We start from the raw sequence: 18,638 nt of genomic DNA on the forward strand, positions 1-18,638 counted from the left end.
CTACAGCAACTTAAGAAAAGCTCTAGTGGGTTAGACTGACAGTCAGCTGCCTGGACTGTCCTCCTCTTGTATCTACAGCCACAATTTTATAAGCCTTACTCATATCCCACTTGTTGCCTCCTCTCCAAACTTCAGAAGCCCTCTTAGTATCTCTTGCAAAGCAAGAACTTGAAATCAATTTGGCTTATGGTTCTTCACAAAACATGTAATTAAGCTGCAAAATCCTTTGCTGTGGGATATTACAGATGCTCAAAGTTTACTTGTGTTTTGTGGTTATTAGAAAAAGTTAATGGAGAGAAATGAAGTTATGGCATAACCTGGAAGACAGTGGTTCAAAAAGTCCAAAGGCATGCTGGGAAACAGAATAATGTTCCAAGAAAGCATCACTGTATTCTGGCTATGTTCTTAAGCTCATTCCCCAGGCATTTGTATGTAAAAGCAGGCGCTGCAGTAGGGGAACCTTCGATCTGACCCAGTGCAGGCTTTCTTGTGCTTTGTTATGTTCTGTCAAAAGAAAATGAAACGTAGCTGTGAATGTAAACACTTCTGATGGTAACAGTGAGCACTGAACTCATCTCCCCCACTATACAAGCAGGCATGAATTTTTATTTGAATGCTAATGAAGATCTTACCAAGATGCTGCTAGGTCTCATCTAGCAATATAAAGAGAAAAGCTTACATGGTGGAAATGAACAAAGAACCCTTATAAAAGGATGAAAATGTGTTGCAAATATTGATGTCGTTAACCACTCACAGGTCAAAGACATACTTGAAGCTACTGATGTAATTTGAAGTAGGTAACCAAATATAAAGATGAGTGTTTTCTTACAATTAATCTATGTTTTTCTCTAAAAGGAAAAACTGATATTTTTTGTGTTCCTTTAACTTCAAACAGTCTGGGGTTTAAGTCAAAAAGCAGATCTTGCTGCAGTGATACAGTATATACTAGATATCTTCTAGTTTTTGGATCAGAGCTGAGGCAAGCTTCTTTTACAAATTTGTGCTGCAGTCTACTAAAAGAGCTGTTCCCTGCCAGGAGAATATTACATACAGTACTGAGAAAAATGAACAGAGTCAGCTTGTTTGAGAGCTAACTGATGCTTACTCACAACACTGATAAGCCTGACATTTACTGAGAAGTGCCACAATTCTCAGTCCAATGAAAATTCCCAAGAGGGTATTTTTTTCAGTTGTACTTCACATTCTATTGACTGAGGGTAAGCTGGAATTTTCTGAAGTATGTAACTCAAAAAAAAAAAGAAAAAACAGTGGAACCCAACTCCTCCGCTTGAATTACATACAGATGTACTAGCTGTCCTTGGCACGTTTGTTAATGATTGTGGTATGTTTAATGATGCTCTACAAGTTGTCTGTGCCTTATGTGCCATATTTCATTCCTGTAGTGTATTAAAAGTACTTGCACAAGAGTTCTTGGTGCCTTGATTGCAATTATAAAAATTGTACTTGGAATACTGTCACTTAACAGTATTAGAAAACAGTACAGAAAAGCTAAATCTTGTAGTGAAATACCTGTTTGTAATATTAGGCAGTGTTCTGGCTCTTATTCTAATCTCTGCATGCTGGTCTGTGGTTTGACTTTATGTAGCACCCAAAATGTCTGGCCATATAGGATTCTTCTGAAATAGGCCTTGCCTGAGAAAGGCTGTCAAAAGGTTTTTGAATGTTCAAGTGGATTATGTCAAGCAGTTCCCTTTTGATCATTATTATAAAGATATGTTCGAATAATTCTAAAATATTAGTGATGCAAAATGTTCATTACAGACATTGTGATAATTAGCTCCTACAATATCGTGTTTCTTATCTAGGAATTCCATTATCCTGCTTTTAATTATCATTTTTCCCAACCTTCAATGTGCAGAGCAATTTCTCTGGCTCATCTACTATTCTTTTAATATAGAGAGGTAACCCAAATAGCGGCTAGGAATTTTCTGACTTTTTTTTTTTTTAATAAGGAAAAAGATATTTTTATTTATTAAAACTTGAACTTTTCACAGGAACACATGTTCCAGATGTCAGGAGTTGCAAAATCCATCACTTCAGGTGGTAGTTTGCTCCCAAATTTAATCATCACTACCGTTAAAAAATGTGTGCTTCATTTCTGGTTTGAATCACTTCCATTTTTCTACCCTTAGTCTCTCCTATGTCTCTACTAGATTAAAAAGTGCTGGTTGATATTTTCCCCTTGTGAAGGTAGTTATTGAATCACCCCACAATTGAGCTGTTTAAGTTTCTCAGTTACACGTTCTTCTCATATACTTCTTATGGCTCTTTCTTGCCCCCAATCTAATCTTTCAACAGCTTTAAATGTGAACATCAGAATTAGATATACTAGGAGTTTCAGCGGTGCTGTGCCCAGAGGTTGAACTTATTCCTCATTTCTGATGACTTCTCCCATTTCATCTTGCTTCTACCCTGAGTGTTGGTGGTTAGCTCCTTGTCCATTAAGATCTCCTAAGTCATAACCATTGCACTGCAAGACACAATTTTCTGTTCTGTAAGAGCCACCCATATTCTCTGTTGGTCCATTGACTACTTCTTCTTGAAAATACTCCTTTCGTATCTTGCATAATATTAAAGCAGAGAGCAGCCTGCCTTCCTGAATGTTCAGGATCTAACAGTTCTGAAAAGCAGTCATACTGTGTTTCTGTAAATTGGTTCTCCAGCCTTCTATCCCTTTGTGCCATTATCTTGATTTATTTATGAATAATAGAGGTCCCCATGTTTAGTATTTCACCTCTCAGCATTAAATACTTACTCATATTTCGCTGGTGACTGATGAGATATCTCCACTCATATGCTAACATCCTTCCAGCTCAGCCAGTACAGCCAGAATACTCTTTTCCAGTACAGATTTTAGTCTCACTAAATTCCTTTACGTGTTTTAAAAAAATATAAAAATTATTTCACTCTTATGACCTATATTCTCTTTTCTATTGCTTGTGACAGTGTACTGTGGTACACCACCAGCTTTGTCATTGCGTTTTACTTTTTTTGCTGTGTCAAGACCTGATTTTGTTATCCGGGTGAATCTAGCTTTTTAAAAATTACTTTTGCTTTATTTATACACGTTTATATTTCTTAGAGGGGGCACTTTTGTTTAACTTCTTAGTCTGATGTCGTCTTGATATAATCCAATTTCACTTATGAATTGTTTTCATCTCTGTGCTGAGCTTTTTCTCTGAACTAGCTGGATACGCAGAGCATTTTTATTTTACCAACTCTTAGCAATGTTTGCTTTAGCTCATGACAGATTTCCCCCAGCTCCCACTTAATTAAACACATCATATACGTTTTCCTTGTGAAAAGTCTGATTTCGCTTTTGACTTTTGATGGAGAGCGTCACCTCTGGATAGCATCTTCTTCTCCTCTGCCTAATTGGTGTTGTGTGTGTAACTGGAAGGGTTTTGGAGAAACTGTCAACAGTACCCTAGGGCTAAATCTTCTAGCCAGCAGTTTGACTTTGCCTTCCAGGATCCTTCACTTACATTTCCCTTTAAAATTTGTGACATGTATTAGGACCTCATTCTCCTCCCTGGCACTTTCTAGCATCCACATAGGTGTCTCATAAAAGACCCCTTCATGTTCTGCCTACAAGCTTGCAAATCTCTGTCATCACATCCACAGCTACTGTTGCTCCTGGTATTTAAATTCCCTACAGCACAGTAGGCCAAAAGTTCTTAACTATGAATGTATTTTGAGATACAGCCTTCTCGGAGCTGTCAGCTTGCTTTTCTCAGCTGGGAGGCAGCTTCTTGCTGTGCTGTGCTCTTCTAAACTGCCCATTGTGAGAGGAGCCTGAGCCTCCTCAAAGGGGAGATAAGAGCAACTAATCTGGACTTGGCCCTACTCCCTTATGTCGGTTTATATTGTTTTTGTGCCTCGTATTTGTTCTGTCTTTGCTCTTCCAGATCAGAAGCTCTGGCCTCAAACTGCTCTGGGTGAAGACAGTAGCTGAAGCAATTACTGAAGCATTAGTGACTGTCCTGGAAGTTCTTGGAAGGGCAGGTGAGATCACTGAGCACTATACAAGGGCAAACAGTTAACTTCTGGAAAAATAGAAATCAGGGAACAAGAGACCACTCTTCACAGAAATTAGTCTGAAAAAGAAAAACCAAAAAAACACCATGATCAATTTAAGGCAAATAGAAGTGTTTTTTTTTAAAGAAAAGAAAAACAACACCATAGATTTACCAAGAATAAATCATGAGATCTCACTGTAATTTCCTTCTTTGAGAAAATAAAGTCTAGTAGATGAAGAGGAGGCAGCAGATGGGACATATTTTGCTTTAGGAAAGCTTTTGAAACTGTTCCACATTATTCCCTCGGAAGCAGACTAAAGAAATATGGTCTATATCAGTGTGCCCAGTATTTCTGGCTGGGTGAGACACTTACCTTCTTTCTGTATAAGGGAGAGACCATATGTTGCAGCCCTCCTTCTAACACATAACTGTATTGTGAAAGCATAGAAAAGCCAGTGCTTCCTGGGGCAATGAGATTTGTGGCATATATGCCAATAGATCCACATACTGCCGTGATCAGAGGCCATAAGTGGACTTCCAGTGTACTCAAAATAGTCCGTCTAGTGGCGGCCATCCTTTCTGCAGACACTGATCTGGATTCAGAAAGGAGTAAGGGAAACCATGGCCTTAATTGTCCTGGCAGGCAGGACATAGTTCACAGCTTCGGGTTCATCATTTAGAAGGTGTGTGATGTGATGTCATGTGGGTGGCAATGGTGCACTGTCAGACTGAGAAGTTATTTTGACTGACACCCGGCTAGGGTGTGTCCTGGGCCCAGTTCTATTCAGCATGTTAATTAATGGCTTATATGGTTTAACAAAGAACTCAGTCACAACATTTGTGTACACCCCGAGATGTATTTGAAGGTCAGGGTCAAACTTTCAATGAATTTGAGAAGCTGGAGAATGTGATCCGGAGATCAAGAATGTGAAATAAAAGGAGGCAACTCGTATGTGCCGAAATAGCAAATAAATATCCAAATATAAAAAGGAGACAACTGGCTGAGGCTGAAGCATATCATAGCAAGATATAAGAATTACAGAAAATCAGAAGTTAAACAGGAGTGAGTGATCATGCAAGTCTCATCCTGGGAGGTGTTATCAAAATGTATTATTAAAATCTGAGAGGAAGTTTCCTTTTCTGCAGTGCCTTGGAGGCCTTTTCTGGATCTCTGTATCCACATTTAGTGTTAGAGAGAATAGTTGTTGTGAATCATGCGGATAGCAATGACAGAGGAATGAGTGGGAAAGGAATTGTGAAAGTGGAACATGGTGTTATAAATTGTCCCAGTACCAGACAAGCAGATTTTCAGTTGTTGGTGAGGTAGCTTTTATAAGAGAGATAAGCTATATAAATCAATGTGAAAGTAGACTGCAAGGTTTTAACATTCCAAAACAATGAGATATTTTTATAGGTGAGATTTGTGGAAACTCACCAACTAAGCTGCGATGCATAGTTCAAGATGGCAGCTCCTCTTCTAGAGAAATGAGCAAATTCTTGTAATTTAGAAAAATGCAAAGAACTAAAATCAATAATATTGAGTAAGGAAATTGCAAAGAATTGTCTCAGCAATTAAAGTTCAGGCTAAGCAGGCCCTGTGAACAATGGGCAACTAGATCAATAAAAAATATAGAAATACAAATGCTGCAAGTCTGAAGCCTAAAAGGGGTGAACAAGAATGTCTGATTTTAAAGGAAGTTATTGATATAATAAATGCCTCAGAAACTTGGCAGAAAGGTGGAAAGCCCGAATAAGGAACAAATAATAGAGGAAGGATGGAAAGGGGTACATTAGTGGTGAAGCAGTAGAGGGTATGAGGAATTGTCCCTAAATGAAGTTTCAGTAGAGGACATTTTGGAACAAATCAATAAAACGAACAGTAAGAAGGCACCAAGATAAGATGATACTCAATCAAGAGTTCTGAAAGACCTCAAACACTAGATTAAGAGAAAGCTAAATGTAGCATGAAAAGTGTCATTTAAGTTGACCACACTGCAAGAAGAATGGGAAGTGGCAAATGTGTCTTCAGCCTTGAGGAAAAAGGACTCCAGGACTAATGTGAAAAACCATAGATCAGGAGATCTCACTTCCAAACTGAATAAGTGGGTAAAAACTGCAATAATATAGAAGAGAACCAGTAGAAGGTTTCATAAATGTGATTTATTTGGAAAAAGTCATTACAGTTCTTGCAGAAGGAGACCACGTCTCATAAATCTATTTGAACTCTTTGAAGATGTCAACACGCTTGTAGGTAAGGCTGATCTAGTTGATATAGTGTGTAAGGACTCCCAAACAAATGTCAATAAGTCTTCCTGCAAAGACTCTTAAAGTAGTTATGCTGAGATTAAAAAAAAAAAGGTGTCCTCTTGTAGGTAAATAAGACAGAGAAAAAAATAGGATAAAAACTGGGAGAAAACATCAATGTTCCCACTGAAAGGATCATTATGATTTGGTCACGCAACTATTAAGAGTTAGGACCTGTGCTTTTCAATAATGTGTTGGCAAGGTTTGTGGATGACGCAAAGTTAACTGGGAGTCAAATCCAACCCTGTGAAGAGAGACGGGTGGTTCCCATGATAGTGAGTGACTGTGTCAGAAATGGCATGTGAAAGTCAATGCTAATAAATGCAAAGCAGTTTCTCTGGGAGTATACATATTCAATCATGTATTATACTTATTCAGCTACGGATTGAACATTAAGTTATTATCATTCAGAAATAGAGTGACTGTAGGATAGCACTTTGAAAGCACTGATGTAATGACCAGCAGCAGTCAAAAATTCAAACTGAATGACAGAAAATTTTGAAAGAGAAAAAAGGAGAAGAAAAACATGATTATAAGATTATGTCACTATATAAATGTTTGACAAACCCACATATTGATTAATATGTGCACTTCTGTTCATCCTGTCTCATAAAAGACAGAACTAAAAATGATGGGTGGGAGTTATTTAGCTCAGAGATCTAGACACCTAAATTTAGGCTTCTATCTGTAGGTGTCAATCTGTGAGGTAGATACCTTAACTCCACCACTAAATCGAAGTGTTTTAATCTGAATTCCACCCACAGAGAGTATATGAGAAAGGCAGAATGGTTTTCAAATCAGGACAGAGAAAATAGTTAGACGTGGGACAGAGATGTTGAAACTTCCTACCTAGCTAGGAAATAACGAAGAAGGGATAGCTATTATTTTTCAGAACAGAAGTAAATGATGTCCCACAGAATTATTAGGCATCAGGTCTAAAACAAAAAGTCATACATTCCCACATAACATGTTACTGAATTGTAGAACTTATCGCCAGAGGCTGTTGTGTAGGTCAAAAAGTATAAATTAATTAAAAACTTCTGGAAGGCTGAAGGGAAGACGATGTCCTGCCAAATGGAATTACGAAGGCTCAGTCAACTGTCAGAAGCGATAGAGGCCCTGACCTTCCTATTGCAGGTAGAGGTAAACGGGAAGGACGCTAAGGAGGCAAAATAGGACAATAAGGGCACTTTCTAGGCCAGAACAGAGAGTGAGAAAATGGTCTGCACCCCACCAGCAACTCTTCCTGAGGTCACTGAATGCTATGAAGGAGCATCCACAGTTTGGATCTCAGGAACGGAAAGGGTGGTGTACCCCAGCCTCGGCTTTGAGGGAAGGAGGGAAAAAGGAAGGTTCGGCTTGAAATCCAATAAAGGAGTTTTAAATGTTAAGGTAGACTAATGATATAGAACTAGCCAGTGGTTATGTCCAGAACACGGGAACAAGAAGCAGTGTTCATAGTTCACGGTCTTCAGCACCTCGGAGTTGACTGAATGAAGGAAATACTACAACCACCAGCAGCACTGTGCTTCCCAGGGCTTGCAGCTAATTGCTCCTACCTGGGGCTCAAGATTCAAGTATTCAGGTATTGTTTCTGTTCCTTACTAGAGCAATGCTCCTGTGGTGTTTGAAGACTAGAATTGCTAACAACCACATTCAGCTGAGCTTATCTTGCTCATTCCAGACTCCTTGGGTTTTTCAGTCATCACAGAAGTTGCAGATGAGATTCCAAATGCAATCAATAATGAATGAATGTGGTCAGGTTGATTGGATGTCTCAGAGGAGTAGCCAACAAGATATGCAGGACTGTGCAGAGTAAAGCTGGAGAACATCTCCAGCTTTCTGGTATGGGGAGGCAAAACCTAGGTTGTATTAAATATGAGCACGGCTACTACAGTAGGTAAGTTTAGTTTAGAATAAAGCTGTGTGGTGTCCTTCCAAACATTCCTCTTTCAGTCCTGCTTTCATTTTCCAATTTGTTTGGATATATTTTCATCATTTTGTGCTGCAGGAGAAGAAAACACCTTGTTTCCATTTCGAGTTGCTCAGCTGGCTGTCCCCAGGGTATTTCCACCTGGCTCTTAAATGAGTGCAGGTATTTTCTGGTGTGCTTAGGCACATATGAACTTGGTTCCACAGAGCTCAGAAGTCCTCTGGAAAACAATATTGCTCATCTACAGTATGAACTTGGAGAATAGTGACTTAATTAGATTGGTAGCACAGCTAAGCAAAATTGGAGTCTAATGCAGCTGTCTTTAAAATACACTTCATAAGAAGCCTACAATAAAATGGGAATTGGAAACCCTTAAAAGGGGCTAAATTTGATGGTGACTTTTGGATCCTTTGGTGTGAAGCTTATTAAACTGCAATGTGGTAAAATCAATCAGTAACTTAGAGATCTTTTAAAAGTCATTTGCTCAACGTGAAGCTTTCTGTAAGAACATGCAAGATTTGGTAGGAGTAGCTGCTGGTGATTCAGGATGCAGCATCCTCTCACAGAAGGGCTGGAGCCTTGTGTCCACAAGCCTGGTAAAAGAGCACTCGAGTCTTCCACTCCAGCGTGAAATTCCTGCTTTATTACATACCTCTAACAAAGACCATGATTACAAGTGCACTGCTTCCAGCGCCAACGTGTGATGTAAGGAGTTCCTTCCCTCTTCTGTCCCAATACCAATGTACTGTCACAATTGTGGGGCTGTCACGGGAGCTTCTTATGCTGGCACAGCCTCTGAAAGGAAAAGATTTGTAATTACATGCAAAAAAGAGAGTGCTCTGAGTAATCTGTGAGCTTTGGTATGCATATGTATGTTCCTCCGTCTCTGGATAGGGATGATCAGCTTTACATGAGCACTTGTCACCAGGGCAGGACTTTGAGCTTACTGCCTGATACGCTGTTGGAATGCTGTGACCGCAGGACTGTTCATAACATCTCTTGTTGTTTATTTTTTTTTTCTTGACCTAGAAAATATTTACTCATTATTTACAAATCAGAACTGCTATCCCTAAAAAAAAAATTTAATAAGGCATTTCGGTGCCTGTCAGGATGTTGCAAATGGAAATCAGGGTCAAAACAGTATCATGGTTCTGGACTTAATTAGATAGGCTGCTTTTCTGGGGCGAGCTGTTGCAAGGAGTTGGGCACCGGGGAATTTTTTGCATTGAGCTAGGAGGAAAGCAGCTTTAAAATTTCTTCCTCCGTTTCCTAGAAAATGAGTTTTCTCTCATTTTCTCTCTTTTGGATTGTTCAGCCAAATGTCTCTGTTTTTTCATGATACGTTTCACAACATATTTGTTACGTCCATACATAGAATGTTAGAATTAATCAAAACTGAACCATTTCTAGAGAAAGCCATTTCACGTCTATCTCTGTCATGAGACTGGCTGCACTGATAGGGATTAGAGGTTGTTACACTAATGACTTAGATTTTTGTCTCATTGCCAGAACCGTTTCCCAATTTAGAACCTTTTCTTCTGATTAATATTTGTATTCCTCCCACAATTCCTCTTCTTATAGGAATTCGTACTGGGAATTATTCCAGACCTACATAATGTCTCTGAAATCTTTTTATCCCTCTGTTTGCTGATCAGTGGAAAGGATTTTAATGCCAGGTTAGGTAATCGAGATAAATCCTAACTTCATCTAACTTTATCCCTCGACTATGTCTTGGATATTCTAGAAACATTTTTTGTGATCCATAAATAAATTCACACAGGATTTTGATTAATCTTTTTTTGCTCTTATTTTTCTAGCGAAGCCTCATTACATTAAACGGGAGATCAAACGGAGTGAATTACAGCTTCCACTATTCCACTTGCACTAGTTTGTTCAGTGCCACACCTTTTTTTGTTGAAAACATCAGTAAGCTCCAAAGAGAACCTTTCGTGCACAGCTGGACATGTGCAATATATTTTAGTACCATCCTGAGGCAGGGATGGCTTCTTCCTAATAATGCCTTCTAGCCCCATTCAGTTACTTGAGTGAGCTTACATAGCAGCGCGGAGTATATGCTCGTATAGTTCACTTCTCAGTGCCCTTCATTATCAAGTAGATGGAGCTAACCAAGTCTGTTCTCTGGTGGGTGCTTGGAGCCAGCAAAGACACGAGGATGCTGCTGCAGGCTGGGAGAGGTGGGGCTCCTGGCTCTGAGAGCTGCATCACAGCACTGCAGTCCTGTGGGCTGGTTCCTTCTGCTTCTGTGTGCCCTCGTATGGGACACCTCGTGGCCATGAGCCAGCTGCTTCACATGCACCTAAGGAAAAGCTTCACCAAAAAATACGCATCCCATTTGGAAAGCGATCTGACCTTATGTGCAGGCAGTAACAGGGAGCTGGTCCCTCGTTAGCCATTTTCTTCTGACACTGTTAGTCTGAACCTCCTGCTGAAATGGACCCAGAAGTCAAAGTTTCCTTCCCAAGAAGAAAACTTTGGTTTGTGTGACTGCCAGATGGCAACTCGGCACCTCGGAGCCAGTGGGTTAAATGAGCCCAGGGATGGTGGTGACTTCAGTTCGTTAGGAGAACTGGACTGCGCGTTACCCCTGACAGTCCTACTGATAGATGGAATGGAAAAAACCCTCCCTTGCTTTGACCCAGAGTTGCTCTTTTCTCTGATGGTTCATTGATTCCCTTTGCTTCCCTTCTCATTTAACAGATTTTATAAGTTGGGCATTTACAGATCTGCTGCTATTAACATTCAGTGTTAGTGGACCCGGGAGCTTCTCTGCCAACTATTGCAGAGCTTCTGAGCCTGCTGATTTAAAAATGTTCATTGCTGATAGATTCTAACATCTTTCTCAGTTACTAATAGACTGGAAAGTATTTCATCATCTTCAAGCAATGAAAGCAAATCATCCTTCTTTCCAAATACTGAATAAAAGTCTGTTTGAACACTTCTGCATTTTCTGCATAATCCTTCACAATTCTACTGCCTGCACCGAGCAGTGACCCTGTACTGTTGCTAGGGTTTCTTCTGCAAACACAACTTTCTTGTACTAAGCTCCGTCAGCCACGGATTTTATTCTGAGGTTTCTTTGTTTCATGCTTCTGTTCATGTAGGTCAAGAGTTTTCCTGGCTATTGATTTACGACGAGGTAGATGCAGTGCTAGTGTTTGACATTTCTGTATTTGTTTTTGTTTGCTGATACGACTAACAAACGTTAACCACGCGAGTCAATTGTTTTAAGATTACATGCTGAGTATCTGGCAGTCTATTAATGTTTGCTTTTTTTTTTTTTTAAAGTGCCAGGTAAAATGCCCAACGAGCCAGGAATAATATACCATTTTCCCAGTGTTCACATACATACGTGTATCTTTGTAATAAATATTTAATATTGTATACATATAAATATATGTATATATAACCTCCCCAGTAGCAACCCAATATAGTACATTTTTGACAACCTGGAGTCTTTTAATATTTGAAGTAGGGGCTTGCAATATAGCAAAGGAATGACCCTGGTGAGAGATGTGCATTTCTTTTTCCCTTTGAAATCTGACATGTCACGAGTCTCATTGTGTTAGTCTATGTGTGTTCTGCTGAGACTTGCCAGTGTTGAGCGATGTATTCCACAGAGACCTTGTCCAACAACAAGCACCATCCTGGCTTCAGGCAGGAGCAGAATTTTACCTGCAATGCACAGCAGAGGAGCCAGCGCTGGCTGGCAGAACTCAAAAGCAGTGCAGATAGGAGGACACAGAAAGTATGGAGAAATAGTTGTGAATCAGGGAGAGAAGCAAAAATATGGGGACAGGGAAAGTCTGTAGGGTAGGGGCAGAAAGAACAGTGCTGGTTCCTGTGTGTTCCCTGTTAAGAATGTGGAACCGAGTTCAACACCACACAGTGCCTCTCATGCAGGTGTAGCAGCAAATACATGAAACCACCAGCACAGCAAGTGTGTTCAGATTCAATCTACTTTAGGTCTTTATAAAGGAAGACAGCGACTTACTGTTACCAAGGATCTCATTATTTGAAGGTATGAAGACCCAGAGGAGGATTAGGATAGCAGAACAGCATCTCTTTGGCCACGGTACCTTGGGAAGAGCTCTGCAGTGCAGAGGGGCAGTGCTACCTGTGCTGCTTATGTCTGGAGAGGCATCCTGGTACAGCTTCAGCAGGGCTGGAGGTACAGCAGGCAGTAGAATAGGGTTGTTGGGAGTCTGCCCCCTCTTTCACATGCTGTTTGTGCTCTGCAGACACTTATATTCTCTGTGCTGCATCACCATATGTTGGAGGTCCTCATTCCTTCATCAGAGCTGTTCTCATGTTCACTCCAGCCTGCTTGCACCACTCTGCTGACACTGCACAGAGTGTATGGGCAGAGAAAAACGCAGAGTGTGTATCAATAGAAATACATGCATGCAGCTCATTGTGCATGGACTAACAGACCCCCTGCCACAGTGCTGTATCCTCTCTTTCTGCTCACGTGTGTTTGCTTTGGGCTGCACATTTCTGCAACCACAAGCTGACAATCAGAAATCCAGCAAATTATCCAGGCTGAGAATACATATTTATCTTACACTCTAAGTTTTTTCTGTAGCACCCCCAACAGGTGACAAGGTGGTAGCATGACAGCAGGGTATGCTGCCCTTGGATTTGGCTGTGTAAGTACTTTTTGTGTGTTCTTTATACCTTAGAGCCCAGTGGCTCTCTTTTCTCATAACTACCGTTACAGCACTCTCAATCTGAGGGGCTTTCCTGTGCTGAACCTTTGTCTTGCACTCTCACCACTGTGTCTCTTCATTTTCATTAGTAGCAGATGGAGCGTGAGTCCCAGTTCTTCCTTTCCATCCTTGCTGCCAAGAGATCTCTGGTGCCTAGGCATATTTTGTAGATACTTAATTTTCTGCTAGTTTTCATCCAGTGATTTTGATTAATTTTATCCATGTACATAAAATTATTTTCTGAGTGACACTTTTCATTTAAAAATCCTGCTGAAAGCTAGGTTTACTAACCTGATTCCAGTGAAAACATTTAATGCTTCCTCTTTTCAAATTTGAACCTCATTATTATTTTTCTGTAATCCACTTTTAATTGTAAGTACCCAGCATTCTGCCAGTTCACGCGGCACCAAATGACACAAGGTTGCTCTGGAGTGCTCCAGTGAGCATCTTCTGGGGAATATTGAAATTCAATGGAAACAACATGAGAACCATTATCTGAAACAGCCTCTTCAGGCAAACCATATGGGGTGAAATATTCTGCACTGCTTCAATAATCTGAGCACAGATATGTTCACTGGTAACTCTGCAGTAAGCATCACTCATTTGCTTTGTCTGTGCAGTATTAATGAGCCATTTCAATAGACAGCAGGTTTCAACTATATTTGGTGCATATTCATGTTGCTTCCTTCAAGTTGTTTCAAAACTCCTTTCCCTAGATTAACTAGAAAGTCTCAGTTATCGTGTCAAGTGCAGGGTACCAAAGACAAGGGTCATCCTGTCCTTTCCAGTCTTGGCTGAAGAGTGGGGCTGGTGTTTGGAAGAGAGATGGTGTGGTAGGCGTGCTGCCTTTGCTGAGCCTTCCTTCAGCAGAGAGGCTTGGCTGCTGCTTTCAGCAGTGTTTGCCAGGGCTACTTCTTTCTGAACATGAAAAACCTCCATATTATTTTGTGGTTCATCTGTCACATGGGGTTTGTGGTTGCTAGCAAGCAGGGGAGCCTTACAACTCTTCTTACAGATAGAAGTTATGGTCATGGAGGAGTGAGAAGATGGTGAACTCGAAATGGAGAGCACAGAAGGAAAAGCTGTATGTTTTGACTGGCCTGATCTGTGCTGTGTTTCTAAATATCTATCTGTGCTGCTGTTCTGATGTGCTCAGGGGAGCTGAATTGCCCCAGACATTGGTGCAGGTATTTGCAGAGCCTCGTTGTGCATGTATGCAGCATATTCCACTGGGCTGATAAACTCCAAAGAACGGTGTCTGAGAACCAAGATGTACAGAGAGATCTGTGAGGGGTGCCAAAAGCCCCACAGAGGGTACTGGTTAGTACTGAAAACCATGTGGAGGGTTCCAGGGAGTGGAAAAGTCGCTTGAAATTTAAGAAATATTTTGATTGACACCCTTTTCTCTTTGTCAGCATTCAGCAACCTTCCTTTATCTTAGTGCTTTTTTTTTTGTAGTAACTATAGGGAGCTTAGCCCAGACAACAGCTGAAAGAATGTATGAATAGATCAGCAAGGTCACTCAAAGGTCTTTCTAGGGAAGGGCATTCACACTGCAATCTTGAACTAACCACTTCCCAAGAAAGTCAACTCAGGTATTTAAACAGCACCACAAGGAAAGAGGCTGAGGGTTGCCAACACCAAACTAGGTTAGCTTATGTGCCTTGGTTGCTGGTAGAAAAAGAGGTTTTTTTAATTGCAGCTCTTTATTTATACTATGTTCTCTTCACAAAAAAAGATGAAATAGAAAATAAACTTATGATTTATCCAGCAGGATGGAACTGGCAATGCTGTGGCTGAGGGAGGCGGAGGTCAGCAGCCAAGGGCTGGAGCAGGAGCCACATCCTCGAGTTGCAGCAGCGCAGTTTGATGCTGTGGTTGTGCCAGGGCTGCTGGGAGAAGAGCTGGACTGGCTGAAAACTGCAGTCCTCTCAAGCTGGTGGAAGAGCTACGGGTGAGGGTTTTTTCCCCTTCTTTTTTGGGAACAATCTTTGGAAGAGAAGGAACAAAGACTAATGACAAGCACAAATGTCTGTGAGGCTGTCCTCCACCTTTTCAAATCCTTGTATTTCTTTTTATATATTGTTAGAAGCAAGTTTTATTGCAATGTCTTTTCCTTCTCTGTAAAAGAATTGTTAACATCGCACAGTCTATCTCCAAGGCTGTGGTGGCCCTGCTGCTCCTTTCCTTTCCCTCTCTGGAAATTGCAATAATTTTAAATATCCTCTTGGAGCTGGGGCAGCTTCTCTATTCCCAGGAGCAGACAGCCCTCTACCTTGGCACAGGCTCTTCTTTGGTGTTGCTGCAGCTTACTAGAGAGGTTTGGCTCCAGTCCTCCTTGCACTGAGAGCTGAGTGCTATGAGGAGCTCCTCAGGGCTCCCCCAGCTGTCAGCTGTGTACAGGGACGTGGTTGCTGGTGCCTGGGGGAGGTGGGGGGAAGGATGGCTCCACCACTGCCAGTGTCCAGCTGCTAATGCTATTCCATGTGTCAGCAGCCTTGGGGACAGCTTGGGGAGCAGGACAGAGATGTCAAGGCATGTGCCTGGGTTCTTCTGATGGCTTTGTGAGCTCAGAGGTGTCCCTGGCAGGGGATGTGCCCATTGCTGGGGCTCCCCAGCTGCCCACTGCCACCAAGGGCTGTATGTGGTTGGGAGTAATGCTGTATGTGGTGCCTAGTGGCTGCGTTTGCTAACAATCTTAGGTGGTGCTAAATAAAATATTTTGTGCCGTTGCATTCACTCAGCTGCCAGGCAGAGTATTTGGAGAGCTGCTGGAATCCCAGACTCCTCCCAGTAGTAAGCCAGTTCATAGCCACCATTTGCTGGGTTGGAGTTTGAGATAGGAACGTGACCTGGGACCTGGGATGTTGGAGATACCAAGTGGGTCTGATTCTGCCTTCATTTACTGAAGAGTAGCTTTCAGTGCAATTTGTGCTGTTTTTCCTCAGTGAAGCAGTAGAAGCCCCTGTGAGGCAAGGAGCATAGTACTGATGGTGCAGGGAGCAATGGAGGATGTAGGCACAGCAGGAGATGTTGAATAGGTGCCCCAAAATGATGACTGATCAATGCTAAACCTCAAGGTGGCTCGAGGGGCCTGAGCATCTCATTATTGGTGTGTCAGTTGATCCCAGAAGATCCATGGAAGACCTGGTAGGGACTTGCTGCTGCTAGCCAGAGGCACAGTTATCCCAGGAAAGTCTGAAAGGCCCCCACAGCCAAGGTGGTGGGTTGGGGTGCTGTCTTCAGAGCTGTGCATTGAGAGCACAAGGCGTGGTTGCAGAAGCAGCAGCTGGAGCATGGGAAAGGCTGCTGGGGTCAAACAAGCAGGAGCACAGTTAAATCTGAGATGAAGATTTTTCTTCCCAGTGACTGAGAGGGACACTTAGAGGGCCTGGCACATCTCTTGCAGGAGTTTAGGGCTGCAGGAGAGTTGCCCTCTGCGGGGATTAGCTGCTGAGTTGAGGCTGCTTGGAGGGGGCATTTGGCTTATGGACTTTGTGCTGGGCATGTGGGCTTTGTGCCTGTGGGCATGTCTCACTGCGTTGGCTGGGACGAAAGGTAGCAGCTGGCTCAGCCTTCCACTGTCGGCTCAGCCTTCCACTGTCAGATGCTCTTCACTGTAGATAAAAGCTTTTTCTGGTTATTCTAGCTCCCATGGCTGTCAGGGTTCTATAAATGGCAAAGGCTGCCACTGTGGGTCAGCCCTGTGGGAAGTCTCATCTTGTCCATCTGCCCCAGGAGCAGGCTGGCAAACCATCCTCCTTTCCTAAGTGCGCCACAAAAACAGGCATCTCAGTGCTTGAACTGCAACCTACCCAAAAAAGCACCTCTGCGCCTATGGATGTGTTTTGGGTGAGCTTTGGGAGAGCTTTTGCCTGGCCCAGCCAAGCCTCCTGGGTGTCTGAGAGGTCTTAGGCTTGGCTGCTGGAGCAGAGGGTCAGAAACCCACTGAGCGCTTTTTCATGCCTGCCTCTACTTGGGTGACAACAGGAGTCTGAGTACCACTAGTTGTAATGGAAGTGTTGGGAGTAGCTATCCTGCTATTTTTCTGTTAAAACCCATGTTTTCTTTTCCTAGATGCTTGCTGCTAACTGCTTTTTCACCTCTTGTCCACCCTTCCACCAGCCGCTTGGGGCCACCATTTTAGACTTCAGCTGGAGCTGCAAAGCGTTAGTGATCTTGTTTTCCAGAGATCGTATTTGAAGTAGAAAGAACTGGATTTTGCCTTCATTTACGCCTCAAGGAGCTGCCACAGGGGGAGGGGCCAGTGTTTGCCAGCTTGCTCTGCTCCCTGCAGCCCTCACTGGGGAGCCGCGCCACAGGAAATGCTGAGCAGGAATCAGGCATGAGAGCATCGTGCTGGGTTGGTTTTGCTCTTGGAAACAGAAGGTGGAGCAAGCCACAACTGAGACAAGGTGACTTTTGGTTTGGTGCATGTTTTACTTAATCCTTGCTAACATATCACAGAAGCAGCCCTTGCCTTTCTGCTGATCCCCAGCTTGTCTCGCTCCCAGCTTTTCTCAGGAAAATCTCATTGCTGTGTTTGTGGAGCTAAAAGAGGGCAGCCAAAAACCGTGGTTGTCCTGCTGCAACAGCTCCTATTTCTTTGCAGTGCTGGAAAGAGCCACTTCTCCTTCTTTACCAGTGCTACCTTCAGCCCAGCTTGTGCCATACTCCATTTTATCAAGGCTGCAACAAGCACGGCTCTTACAGAACTCCAGTCTTTGTTGCAATGTGCTTCATAAACACTGCAGTTAAATAGATGGTAGAAGGCATTTTTTCAGGGGAAGGACAGCAGGGCATCTGGAAGGACAGGGGCCCTGCCAGCTTAATTGGAAGTTAAACAGCAGTTGCTGCAGGGACTGAGTTGTGTGATAGCAGGAAACCTTAGTGGCTTGTTTTGTGCCCACATAACTCACTGAGGCTTGGGAACAAGCTCTGGCAACCCCATCTGCTCTGGTTGGACCATGCTCATCTCTGCACTTAAGTTTCATCTCGTTGCTCTTGAGGAGAAGTCTTTTCTAAAGAGTTCCTTATTTGGAAGTCTTAATGAGACTTACTTTAAAGAGTAAGGAGATGAGACTTAAGCACCAAGATGGACAGTGGGGGTCAGACCCCACCAGACAAGCTATCACAGCAAAGCAAAGCCCAACCAGGGTGGCTGAGGTTGCCAGACCTTGCTCTCCAGCCCCAATGGGTTGTGCAAGGACAGCTGAAGGTTTTCTGCTTCCACATAACCCAGTATCTTTGGCAATCACTGTTCTTAAAGTGCTCTGGATGGTAGAGTGCATTAACAGGTCAACCCTATTTCCCAAAGGGAATCTCTTTGTAATTTTTGGGGGTGTTTACAGTTGGTTAGAAGTCAACTAGTTGCATCTTGATTTGTGGGCAGGATACTCAGGGAGCTGGCACCGGTGTAGAACTACCAATGCTGTGTTCCTCCGGGATGCAGTTACAGCTACTGCAGCTGGCATCAACACATGTCTTTTGTCTTCCTCTCCAATCCAGCTGTTTAGGCTGAATCATCACTTTGCTGTTGGGAAGAGCTGAGATGTAAAACTGCCAGAACTTATTTGTGTCTTCTGCTACCTACATTACCCAAACGTGCACTCACCTCCTCAGGTGCAGGCTGAC

At 42.5% G+C, this 18,638-nt stretch overlaps 1 long non-coding RNA gene across 26 annotated transcripts in view; it reads left to right on the forward strand.

Moving 5' to 3' along the window:
• Window positions 1-18,638, forward strand: part of LOC128081575 (uncharacterized) — a 50,604-nt gene that overhangs the window by 15,064 nt on the left and 16,902 nt on the right. For 16 of the 26 annotated variants that reach the window (XR_008207232.1, XR_008207240.1, XR_008207239.1 and 13 more), the window contains 3 exons: window positions 3,930-4,026; window positions 14,776-14,958; window positions 17,082-17,419. This is a non-coding gene — a long non-coding RNA (uncharacterized LOC128081575). The remainder of the gene's footprint in view (window positions 1-3,929; window positions 4,027-14,775; window positions 14,959-17,081; window positions 17,420-18,638) is intronic. The other 10 variants (XR_008207229.1, XR_008207234.1, XR_008207236.1 and 7 more) reach the window with 7 other exon arrangements.

This window comes from Tympanuchus pallidicinctus, unplaced genomic scaffold (genome assembly GCF_026119805.1).
Source record: "Tympanuchus pallidicinctus isolate F22 unplaced genomic scaffold, pur_lepc_1.0 scaffold21, whole genome shotgun sequence".
Lineage (NCBI taxonomy): Eukaryota > Metazoa > Chordata > Aves > Galliformes > Phasianidae > Tympanuchus > Tympanuchus pallidicinctus.